This window comes from Microcebus murinus, chromosome 5, assembly GCF_040939455.1.
Source record: "Microcebus murinus isolate Inina chromosome 5, M.murinus_Inina_mat1.0, whole genome shotgun sequence".
Classification (NCBI taxonomy): Eukaryota; Metazoa; Chordata; class Mammalia; order Primates; family Cheirogaleidae; genus Microcebus; species Microcebus murinus.
In genome coordinates this window covers 34,723,865-34,737,392 of record NC_134108.1, presented here as the reverse complement: position 1 = coordinate 34,737,392, position 13,528 = coordinate 34,723,865, and positions in this window count along the sequence as shown.

Sequence of the window (13,528 nt, the reverse complement as noted above, 5' to 3'; positions counted from 1 at the left end):
AAATTTATTTCTAGATATTTTGTTTGTTTTTGATGCTATTCTACATGTAATTAATTTTTAAATTATATATTGTTTGTGATTTGTATATAGAAATACAACTTATTTTCTGTACAGTCATGTGTGGTATAACAGTGCTTTAGTGAATCACAGGCCACATATGCCATGGTGGTAGCATATGATTATAATAGTGTCTTTTTATTTTACTTTTTTATGTTTAGATATATAAATTCTTACCATGCGTTACAATTGGATACAGTATTTGGTGTGATAACATGCTGTACAGGTTTGCAGCCTAGGAACAATTGGCCACACCACATAGCCTAGGTTTGTGTAAATACACTCTATGATGTTCACAAAATGATGAAATCATCTGACAATGAAGCTATTATAAAGAATGTAGGAGGGGGAAATACTTGTAAACCCATTCTACAAGACCTGTATTACCCTGATACCAAAACCAGACAAAGACACAACAAAAAATAAAACTATAGGCCAATGTCTCTGATGAACATAGATGCAAAAATCCTCAACAAAATACTGGCAAACAGAATTCAATAATACATTAAAAAGAATGGTCCAATATATGCAAATCAATCAATGCAATACATCATATCAATAGAACAAAGGACAAAAACAATATGATCCTTTCAATAGACGCTGAAAAAGCATTCAATACAATTCAATATCCTTTCATGATAAAACCTCTGAAAAATGGGTATATAAGGAACTTAACTCCACATGATAAAAGCCATATATGACAGACCCACAGCTAGTATCATATTGAATGAGGAAAAACTGAAAGTCTTTTCTCAAAGATCTGGAATAAGACAAGAATACCCACTTTCACCACTGTTATTCACCATAGTACTGGGAATTCTAGCTAGAGCAATCAGACAAGAAGAAATAAAGAGTATCCAAACTAGAAAGGGAGAAGTCAAATTATCTTTGTTTGCAGAGCTATTAGAATCAATAAACAAATTCAATAAAGTTGCAGGATTCAAAAACAGCATAAAAATCGCTAGCATTTCTATATGCCAACAATAAACAATCTGAAAAAGAAACCAAGAAAGTAATCCCATTTACAATAGCCAAAAATAAAATAAAATATCTAGAAACAAACTTAAACAAAGAAATAAAACATCTCTATAATGAAAATTATAAAACATTGATGAAAGAAATTGAAGAGGACACAAAGAAATAGGAAGATATTCCATGTTCATGGATTGGAAGAATCAATATTATTAAAATGTACATACTACCCAAAGCAATCTACCATCAACTTCAATGCAATCCCCATCAAAATATCAATGGAATTCTGCACAGACATAGAAAAAAATAATCCAAAAATTTATATGGAACAGCAAAAGAACCAGAATAGCCAAAGCCATTCTGAACAAAAAGAACAAAACTGGAGAAATCACAGTACCTGACTTCAAATTATACTAGAGATATAATAAGCAAAAGAGCATGGTGCTGAAATAAAAACAGACACATAGATCAGTGGAACAAAATAGAGAACCCAGAAATAAATCCACATATCTATAGTGAACTTATCTTTGACAAAGATGCCAAGAACATACAGAAGAGAGAGGACAGTCTCTTCAATAAATGGGGCTAAGAAAACTGGATATGCATATGCAGAAGAGTAAAACCAAACCTTTATCTCTCACAATATAAAGAATCAAATTAAAATGGATTAAAGACCTAACTCTAAGGCTTGAAACTATGAAACCACTAAAAGAAAACTTTGGGGAAACTCTTCAGGACATTGGTCTGGGAAATGATTTCTTGAGTAATATCCCCAAAGCACAGGCAACCAAAGCAAAATTGGACAAATGGGATCACATCAAGCTGAAAAACTGTACCATAAAAGAAACAATAAACAAATGAAAGAGACAACCCACAGAATGGGAGAAAATATTTGCAAACTACTCATATGAGAAGAGATTAATAACTAGAATATATAAGGAGCTCCAACAACTCAATGGGAAAAAAAATCAAATAATCCAATTTAAAAATGTGCCAAGGATCTGAATAGACATTTCTTAAAAGAAAACATACAAATGGCCAATAGGTATATAAAAAATACTCAGCATCATTAGTCATCAGAGAAATGAAAAGCAAAACTACAATGAGATATCACCTCACCCCAGTTAACATGGCTTTTATCAAAAAGATAGGTAATAATGAATGCTGGCAAGGATGTGCAGAAAGGGGACTCCTTGTACACTTGTGGTGGGAACGTAAATTAATGCAACCACTAGGAAGAACAGTATGGAGGTTCTTCAAAAAACTAAAAATAGAACTACAATATGATCCAGCAATCCCACTGCTGGGTATATATTCAAAGGAGGGGAATTCAGTATATCAAAAATATATCTGCACCCCCATGTTTACAATAGTCAAGATTTGAAATCAACCTAAGTGTCCATCAGTGGATGAATGGATAAAGAAACTGTGGTACATATACACAATGGAATATTATATAGTCACAAAAAGAATGAAATCCTGCCATTTGCAACACTGTAGATGTAATTGGAAAACATTATGTTAAGTGAAATAAGCCAAGGATACAAAGATAAATCTCACATATTCTCACTCATATGTGGGAGATAAATATTAAAAACATTTGATCTCTGGAGGCAGAGAGTAGAATGATGGTTTTCTACTCTAAGGATAGCAGGGAGGAGAGGGGATAAAGTGGGGATGGTGAATGGGTGCAAAATTATAATTAGGTAGTTACATAGAAGGAACAATATTTGATATCACAACGAAGTGACTATAATCAATAATAAGTTAGGGTATACTTTAAAATAACTAAAAGAGTGAAATTGAATTGTTCCTAACACAAATAACTGCCTGAGGTGATAGATATACCAATTATCTTGATTTGATTAATTCACATTGTATGCCTGTAACAAAATATCACATGGACACTATAAATATATACAAGTATTATGCACCCATAATAATTAAAAAGAAAAAAAGAACAAGAACTGCTATTCATAATTTACAAAGAACTGTTAAGGCCAACAATAATTAAATGAACAACTGATTTAAAAATAGGCAATAGACCTGAATATATACTTCACTAAAGAAATACAGAGATGATCAGTTAGCATATGAAAAGATGCTCAACATCATATGTCATTACAGAATTGCAGATTAAAACAATTATATGATACCACTATCTACCTACTAGAATAGCCCAAATCTAAAACACTGACACCACCAAATGCTGGAAAGAATATGGAGCAGCAGGAATTCTCATTGCTCATGGGAATGCAAAATGGTACAGTGACTGTAAGAGATAGTTTGGCAGTCTCTTATGAAACTAAACATATTCTTCCTATACAATCCAGTAATTGTACTCCTTGGTATTTACCCAAATAAGTTGAAAATTTATGTCTACACCATCACCTGCACATGGATGTTTAGAACAACTTTATTCACAATTGTCAAAACTTGGAAGCAACCAACTTAACCTTCAGTGTTTGAATGGATAAATAAATCATGGTACATCCAAACAATGGAATATTATGCAGACATAAAAAGAAATGAGTTATCTAACCATGAAAATACATGGAGGAAACTTAAGTGCCTACTGCTAAGTGTAAGAAGCCAATCTGAAAAAAGTATGTATATACTATGTGATTCCAACTATATGGCAGTTTGGAAAAGGCAAAATGATGGAGACAGTGAAAAGATCGGTGGTTTCCAGGAGTTAGGGAGAGGGAGGGATGGACAGAGCTCAGAGGATTTTTAGGGGAGTGAATCTATTCTATGTGAAGCTATAATGGTGGATACATATCATTAAACATTTGTCAAAAACCAAACGATGTACAACTTCAAGGGTGAGCCTTAATGTAAACTAAGGAATTTGGGTGGTAAATGTGTGCCAATGTAGGTTCAACAATTTTAACAAATGTACTACTCTGATGGAGATTGATAGTTGGGGAACTTGTAGTATGTAGAGCAGGGGATATATGTTGAAAATTTCTATATTTAGCTCAATTTTGCTGTGAATCTAAAACTGCTCTAAAAAATAAAGTTTATTAAAAAAGAAAAGCCATAAGACAGCTTTTATGTATGCAGCTATGTATGTAGACAAGCAGACAAGAAAACAGAACTTGAGCTACTTTGTTTCTGTCATTGTATGTCACCACTTGGAATTTTTATTTGTTTAGTTTAATTAAAAATTAAGTTAATTAATTTAAATAAATATTAAAGTTTTATTTTAAAATAAATTGGTCTAAAAGTTAAATAATAGAAATGGTGTGCATATTTACCTTGCCTGATGCCCAATTTTTAGTTTTAAAGTTAAAAATTTTGACCACTGACAGTAAATATTTCAATAGTTCCCCATTAAATATTTCAATAGTTCCCCATTAAATATAATGTTAGCTGTAGGTTTTTCAGATTAAGTTTCATTTATTCCTTGTTTGCTGAGAGGTTTTTTAAATTATAAATAAATGTGGGATGTAATAAAATACTTGGTTGTAGCTACTAAAATGGTTAATGATTTTTCTTCTTTAATCTTATAGATGAAGGTTTGCTTTATTTATTTTTTTAAGAACTTCAAGCTCTCTACCTTAAAACTCTTGGCTGTGTTTGTTTTCTTAGCAGAAGGAATAAAATGGTCAAGATAAAACAAAAAACAATAAAAACAAACAAACAAATAAACCTGCAGAACCTAATTTTCATTTCCCAGATAGTAAGTATCCCAGCAGAATCAGTCTAAGGCCTGTTTCTGCAATAGGAATAAGTAAGACTTATATAAGGACCATGTGTTTTATGGGGAAATTTTATCTGGACAAACTATGACTCCAACAAAAAATATACCAAATCAGAGAAAAAAGTTGAATTTAAGACCAAGATATTCATAAGTTACATATCAGAGATATTTAAGTGAACTACTTGTCTTCTTTCCCTTTTCTTACATTCTTAACCCACAGTCTGTGGGTTTGGTAATCTGGCAAGTCTCATTGAAATGTGTTCAATTTTCAGTTTTGTGGTCATTTGCATTTATGCCTATACATTTCATCAGATTAGCAAAGGGTAATATGACCCCAAACAATGCAGAGGACTTTATAAAAGATTCAAATCCAGTACTGAAGCTGATCTTGTTTCATGTGGATCAGGAATTGTTTTATCTGAAATATCTGTAAATGCCCTGCATTATCACTCTTTCAAATTATTTTAGTAATAGCAACATAATGCAGGGGGGGTGAAGGAAGTGAGGGGCACTAGGAGGAGAATAAGCTTGAATTAGACCTATAATTGTCTCAATTCTCTGCTGTGCATTCCATCTATAGACAGAGAGAAACATCTATTATTAGATATAAAATTCTCAAGAGCCTTAACTTGACTGAAGAGTAACAGAAGTAGAAGCCTTCACAATTATTATCATGGAGAAGATATGAGATGAAGGCAGCTCATTAGCTGTCTTCTTGATCTTATACTCTGCCCTTTATCGTTCAGCCTCATCAAAACCTCATTTATCATTGTTGGTTCCTATCTGCTATTAAACAGTGTTTGATACATAGTTTTGAAAGCTGTTTTCTGGGAGCACTTAAAAAATCTCTAAATGAATCATTATATAGTAGTTATTTTCTTACTTCAATTACTATGATAATTGTATCTATTGTTTTAGATAACATTTTATTACAATATTAGAAATATTGTAATAAAATCATCCAAAGAACTTTTCTGGGTGTTTAGGAAGATTTATTAATTAATGTGAGGCTAAGGTGTTATTAAATGTGCCTTTTTATTTTGCTTTCACTTAGTTTCAGAATCTAAATTACACTTCATCTTCAAAGGTCTCTTTTTTTTATTTCAGAATATAATGGGGGTACAAACATTTTGATTACATATAATACCTTTCCCTTGCCCAACCCAGGGCTTCAAGCATATCACTAGTCAAAAGGTCTCTGTTAATATATTTTATTCTATATCAAAAGAGATAAAGACATCGGATGAGTCTTCTCTGTTTTTTTTTTTTTTTTTTTTTGAGACAGAGTCTCACTTTGTTGTCCAGGCTAGAGTGAGTGCCGTGGCGTCAGCCTAGCTCACAGCAACCTCAAACTCCTGGGCTCGAGTGATCCTTCTGCCTCAGCCTCCCGAGTAGCTGGGACTACAGGCATGTGCCACTATGCCCGGCTAATTTTATATATATATATATATATATATATCAGTTGGCCAATTAATTTCTTTCTATTTATAGTAGAGACTGGGTCTCGCTCTTGCTCAGGCTGGTTTTGAACTCCTGACCTTGAGCAATCCGCCCGCCTCGGCCTCCCAAGAGCTAGGATTACAGGCGTGAGCCACAGCGCCTGGCCTGATGTTTTTAATCTGATCTGGAAACTAAAGGACAGAGACTAGAATATAAAACAGAGAATAAAAATAAGGACTATTGAGGAAAATTTTTTCTCAGTGAAAAATGTTAGAAAAGAGCTAGTGAATTTTCTTTTAGGAAAATGAAGCAGATGAAATGTTAATAAATAATATTTTCAAATAGGAAAACTTAGTTGAGATGACAAGTCAAAAAACAGGACATAATAACTATTTTGAATTGCAAATTCTGCTATGGAATAATATTAACAAATAGCAATTGGCATTAAAGTACCTTTTTCTTCATCAGAAACTAAAGGTTCCCATTAAAACAACAATAACACATACTAAAAATCCATAACATTTATTTATTTATACTAACAACAAAGTATCTGAAAAAAATAATAAACTACCCCATTTACTATAGCTATCCACCAAAAAATACTTAAGAATAAATTAACCAAGGGAATAAAATTGAAAAATATAAAATATTGATGAAAGGAATAGAAGACACAAATGAATGGAAAGCTATTCCATGTTCATGTGTTGGAGGAATTAATATTGTTAAAATGTCCATACTACCCAAAGTTGTTTATGGATTCAATACAATTCCTATGATATTTTTATAGAAATAGAGAAAAAACAATTCTAAAATTTTTATGGAACCATAAAAGACTCTAAATAGCCAAAGCAATCTTGACCAAAAAGAATAAAACCAGAGGCATCACAGAACCTGAGTTCAAAATATACTACAGAGCTATAGTAATTAACACAGCATGGTACTGGCATAAAAATAGACACATAAACCAATGTAATAGAATAGAGAGCCCAGAAATAAATCCACTTATTTACCATCAATTGATTTTCAGCAAAGGTGCTAAGAACACACAATGGGGAATGGACAGTCTTTTCAATAAATGGTATTGAGACAACTGGATATGTACATGCAGAATAATGAAATTAAACTCCTACCTCATACCATACACACAAATCAACTCAAAGTGAATTAGAGACTTAAAAAAAGATCTGAAACTATGAAACTATTAAAAGAAAACATAGAGGAAAATCTCCATTACATTGGTCTGGGCAATAGTTTTTTGGATATGACCTAAGAAGCACAGGCAACAGGAACAAAAATAGAGAAATGAAAGTGTATCAGGCTAAAACTTGCACATCTCAGGAAACAATCAACAGAGTGACAAGATAACCTATGGTATGAGAGAAATTGTTTGCAAACCATACATCTGATAAGAGGCTAATATCCAAAATATATAAGGAACTCAAACAACTCAAACCTATTAGAATGGCTAATTATCAAAAAGATGAAAGATAAATATTGGAGAGGATATGCAGAAAAGGGAACACTTGCACTTTGCTGGTAGAAATGTAAACTAGTATGGTTATTATGGGAAGCAGTATAGATGGTCCTCAAAAATTTAAAAATAGAGCTATCATATGAGCCAACAATCCTGTTACTGGATATATATCCAAATGAAATAAGGATGTGGAAGAGATTCCTGTATTCCCCTGTGCATTGCAGCATCATCCACAATAGTCAAGATATGGAATCAACATAAATATTCATTGATGAATGAAGGATAAAGAAAATGTGGAATATATATACAATGGAATACCATTTAGTCTTTAAAAAGGAGGAAATCATCATTTGCTTTGACATGAATGAACCTGGAAGTATGAAATAAGCCAGGCACAGAGTGATAAATACTGCATAATCTCACTTACATGTGCAATCTACAAGAGTTGAACTCATAAAAGTAGAGAGTGGAATGGTGGTTACCAGGCTTTGGGGGGGTGATGGTTGGGGAGATGTTGGTCAAAGGATATAAAATATGCTTAATTGGAGAAATAATTCAAGAGGTCTATTGTACTACATGAAGATTATGGTTAATATTAATATATTGTATTCTTAAAAATTGCTAAGAGAATAGATTTTAGGTGTTCTCACCACAAAAAATAAGTATGTGAAGTAATGAATAGCTGATTAGCTCAATTTAGCCATTCCACAGTGTATACATATTTCAAAACATGTTGTACATGATACGTATGTAGTTTGTTTTTCAATAAATAAAAAAAAAATAAAACAAAAACCAAAAACAACAACAACCAGGGACAGTTAGGTTAAAATGATGGGACTGCTAATTGAGGTGTTAGGTAGTTCTTCTTTTTCTACTATTAACTAATTATCATTTTATTCACTATTAGTCAAAGACAATGATTCCTCTTTGAAGAAAGAAAAGCAGATAGACACCGATGTTCATAATGTGAGAGCACATCAGTAATAATGACCTTCTTTTAACCTTTGGTTCATTCTTTAAGGATGTAAATAAAACTGAAGAGAGAAACAGAATCTTTGCTATTTTGGCAACAAAGCATAAGTTTAGACAATAGGAGAAATCTCTTTTAAACTCCTTTACCTTATGTTTTATTAATGAACAGGAGAAATGCCTTTAACCTTTTCTAGCTTTTGTAAATTGATAGTAAATGACTAGGTAAAATAAGGTAACAGCTAAAAAATTAATTTGGGGAAATGTAAACACTACCATAAATGTAAGGTATTATCATAATTTCAACACTTAAATTATGGATTATAATTGTAGAGATAACCTGAAGTCAAAGATGTATACTTTTAAAGTAAGTAACTTAGTATCTATGTGGCCTATTTTGTCACATCCAAATGAAGACATCGCTAATCTGACCACAACATGAGAAAAATACATCTCCCACAGGAAATCTAACAGAACCAAGAGTAAGAAAATCATATGCTAATATCAATACAGGTATTCATAGCCAGTTGGCATTAATTTTACTCAAGAATTATAAGTCATCCTAAAAGACTGAGAACATAAATGTTGTAAAAGAGATTCAGGATAGTCTTTCTTTACTCACTTGCTCAAACTCTAAAAGAAATACAATTCTATGAACTGTAATCAAGTCACATTTATAGAGCCCATACAACATTCATCTCTGTCAACTATTTTTGCTGTTTGTTTCTGCCAAATAATAAATGCCACATCATTTACTGATGTGCGAGAGGATTTATGTTCTGATGACCACCAAGAAAGAGTCTTGCTAGTGGCAGAGGTCACATGCTTTGGTTAGAAAGACTTTATTCAGTATCAATAAAAAATTGATGAGGATCAATAAAGCCATATAGAATCATATAAGAACTATGGGCTTGCAAGAGTTCCTGATGTTTCTGTAAGCATTTCCTTTTCACATAATCTTTACAGTTATTTACAATGCAATGTTAATTGTTATATACAATATTGCAGTCAGTGGTTTACCTCTCCATCATCTTTCTCTTGCCATCTTCTCCAAGAAAAAAAAATAGGGACTTATGTTTGATAACATAAATTAAATGTAATCTAGAAAGTATCAACGCACAGGGACTTAAAGAAGAAAAAAATTCTGAACAAGTAGGCTAGAAATGTAGCCTATGTGCATCATCAAGTTGTATTGGGTTATGGAATACCACTGCGTGGTTATCCAGGGGCACTGTTCTCATTAAGAGACACCAGAGATATCTCCCTCTCTGAAAGTGCACAGAAGAAAGGCCGTGTGAAGATACAGTGAGAAGTTAACCTTCTACAAGCCAAAAGGAGAGTGCTTATCAGAATCCAAATTTTCTTGCACTTTGATCTTGGACTTCTAGTCGCTAAAACTGAGAAAATTAATTTCTGTTTTTTAAGTCACCCCTCTCCCCCAAGATACTGAAGTAACTCAGCTAGAGTAGGTATGGTAGGTGTGGATATTTTTATTTAAGTAAAATCAATAAACCTTAATACCTATTATATTGATAGTTTATGTCAGAAAACAATCCTTACATGAAATAAACTATGGTTATCCAGAAAACACCATCACCAGCATCATCTGGGAACTTATTGAAAATGTCAAAGGAAAAAATAAAGATACTATTCCAGATATATTGAATCTGAATCTGCATTTAAACAAGATCCCTAGGTGATTTTTATGCACTAAGGTTTGAGAAGCAAAGCTTATGGTTTTTTAATTTGCATTACAGGAGATGTTCAAGCTTTCTACCCAACTCTCAAACCTTCCTCATCAACTCAGTTTGTGGCAAAATTTGGAGAGTTTGTGCAATTTATTTACTTTTAATTTTTTTTTAAGCTTGCCTTATTTCAAAAGGGAAATGAGACCTCTGGGAGTAATGAGCTTTTATTTTTTAGAAAAACAAGGGTTCAGCATCAGAGCAGAAGAAGGCAAGGACCCAAGGGTCAGAAAATTTGTGCTTACTTCCCAGACCAATTCTTAGCCACATGACTCATCATTTGGATCAAGAACATGTTTCTGCACACTCTGGTAATTCAGATAATCCTCACTTAAGAACTGATTATGGTTCATTTGTAAATTGGCGATTTGAAACTTTGAATTTCTTTCCCCATAGAAACAGTATTATACTTGGTAGGCAGGTTTCTGGGAAGTCTGAAAAAACCTATTTAATTTATAATGTACCAAGAAGTAAAATGTTGGGAAGTATTGGGGAAAATGAAGTATATTAGAATGACATACCCAGGTTCAAATTTTGGCTCTACCACTATCCAACTCTTCACTTTGAGCAAGTTATTTAACCTATTTGTCATCTGTAAGGTAAATATAATAAGTATCTCACAAAATCTTTGTATGAAATGCAATGTGCATTGAGTCACTTGCTGTATAATGAGAGTTCAAAAGAAATTTTGTCATTTAATACTGGTGAGTATGGATTAGAATACTTGATCCATGGAGAAAGGGAGTAAGAATCTCAAGAAAGACTTATTTAGAGAAAATAATGCCTGAAAAAAGTGAGGGGTTCTATGCACGAGGTTAAGTAGAAGTTAAGGAGAGGATGTTTTAGGCAAAAGTCATGATCTAGAATTACACATGTGTATGTAATTGCAGAGTAGAAGGGAGAATGTTTGATAGATTTGGGCTAAAGACTTTAAGAACTTTTGGCATTTGCTTTTTTTTTTTCCTTCCCTTTCTTCCCAAGATGGATTCCTCCATTTATTTTGATATTGCTGACCTACATCAAGCACATAGCAAGGATCCAAAAGAACCAAGGGCTGGGGTTAAATATAAAGCATGATAGTCTCAGTTATGGCCACCAGCAGCAGAGGGAAAAAGTGGGGAGAAGAAAAACAATTGTCAAGGGTAGAAGCCGAAGGGAAGGCCAATGCTTGTGAGCTCTCCACCACTAGCAATGAATATCGTGGTGTTGAATATAATACCCAAGATGACAAAGCCTTAAGATTGACGGAGGTAATATATATGTTACATTTTTAATATCAGATATCATTTCATGGTGAAGAGTCAGTCTAGCATTCTACTTGAATTTAAACCAAAGGTGACTGTGGATCAGGGATAATATTTGGTTTTATGTTGAATTTTGATAGTCAACTTTTTCTTCTGGTGCCTTTGTGGCTTTCTTTTGTTGACATTGCGATTTTAACAAACCCAAATTGTGTTTTCATTCACAATACCAAGTGGAGAATTGAGGCAATTATCTTAGTATCAGCAGTTCTGGAGTCATGAATTTGGCCAAAAATTAGTGTATTACTCTGACTAGTACTTGATGTATTCCTTTATTTTTTTATGTGTTGGAATTTGGCATTTTAAATGATACCAATATGGAAATACATGTTTAAATTGTATTAAGTCATACAATGAATAAACTGGAAAGTAAAATAGATAATTTCTTGCATCAAATCACATTGAGAGATCTATGTACCCAGGGACATTCCATAAAAGTTTGATGACTGACTAGGTGAAACATCTAAAACAAATATAGAATTTCTTAAACATATTTGAACAATAATATTGAGATTCTTTTGATTAACATTTAAGGAAATAGAATATAATTTATGGTTATGGTTTTATATGAGAGTGTGACTGAGGGTGCCACAAGATTGTATCATATCTAACACATAATTTTCTCCTATGGAATGATGAGGTATGTACATATTGTTTTGCTATACCAAACTATATTCTGATAATAGATTTTTATTTAAATAGTGTATTCGCATTGATGAAACTCTCCAACATACATTTTGATTACTTGGTGCATATCATGACTGTGTGAGACAAGCTTAGGCTTAAATATTATTGTTGTCCTCTATTAATGAATAAATCTCAGAAAGGTTTAATAACTCACTTAAAGAGCCAGAGCTGCTCAGTGGTGGATTGAAAACCCAGACTTTCTATTGCCCAGTTGAGTGTTCTTTCCATGATAATCACAATTCCTTTCAGTGTTTCTATGAGAAGACAACAAAAAATACCGTCATTAATTGATGAACAAAATGAAGTTTCACAAAGCTACATCAGATAGTGAACATTGTTAAGCACCACTAAGTTCCTCCTTTAGGATAATGGTAAATTTTGTTTCTGGAAAAATGGAAGAATAAGTAGCCAAGTTACATAAAAATACTAAAAAAAATGTTTTTAAGTTTTATTTTTAAATGCATAGCAAGAGAGTAAGCAGATTTTCAGAGTCAATCTTAATAAATGAGCCCAAATTCAGAGAGGTGGGTAACACTGCAGATATGAGTTTCTTACAGCCTCATCCTTGGTAGGCAAGAGTTTTAGTTTTAATCAACCATGTTGAAATAACAGTAGAAAAATTATAGATTCTGAGTAAGGTGAAAATTCATATCAGAAACACCTGTACAAATCTAGCCCTTTAAGAGGGCAAATGATTTACAAAACAAAAAACTTAAAAAAAAAAAAAACATATAATTCTATCACCCACAGAAGGAAATATGTGATGCTTGTCTTGATTCAGGTGTAGGAGCAGGATAAAATTTTCCTAGAGAATCTCGAGCACAAAACAGGCTACCAATCGGACTTCATGTATGACTCCAAAGTCTAATGAATTCAGTACAATAGTACATCCCTGGGCATCTAGAAGATGCTAACACAAATCCCCTTGAAAGGAATTTGTCATAAAGCCAGTCCTCAAAATTACTGTATATAAGATTCAAATAAACATGAGCTCATTGTCAAAAATTACAACACAAATGAGGAAACAAGCAAGTATAAGTGAGAGAAGAAACAAGTGCCAGAATCAGACTGCAAAGAATATAGCTATAGAAACTAGTGGATAGAAAATACAAAATAAATATATATAATGGGCCTGAAGAGATAATATATGATATGAGAAGTATAACCAAGAACAGGA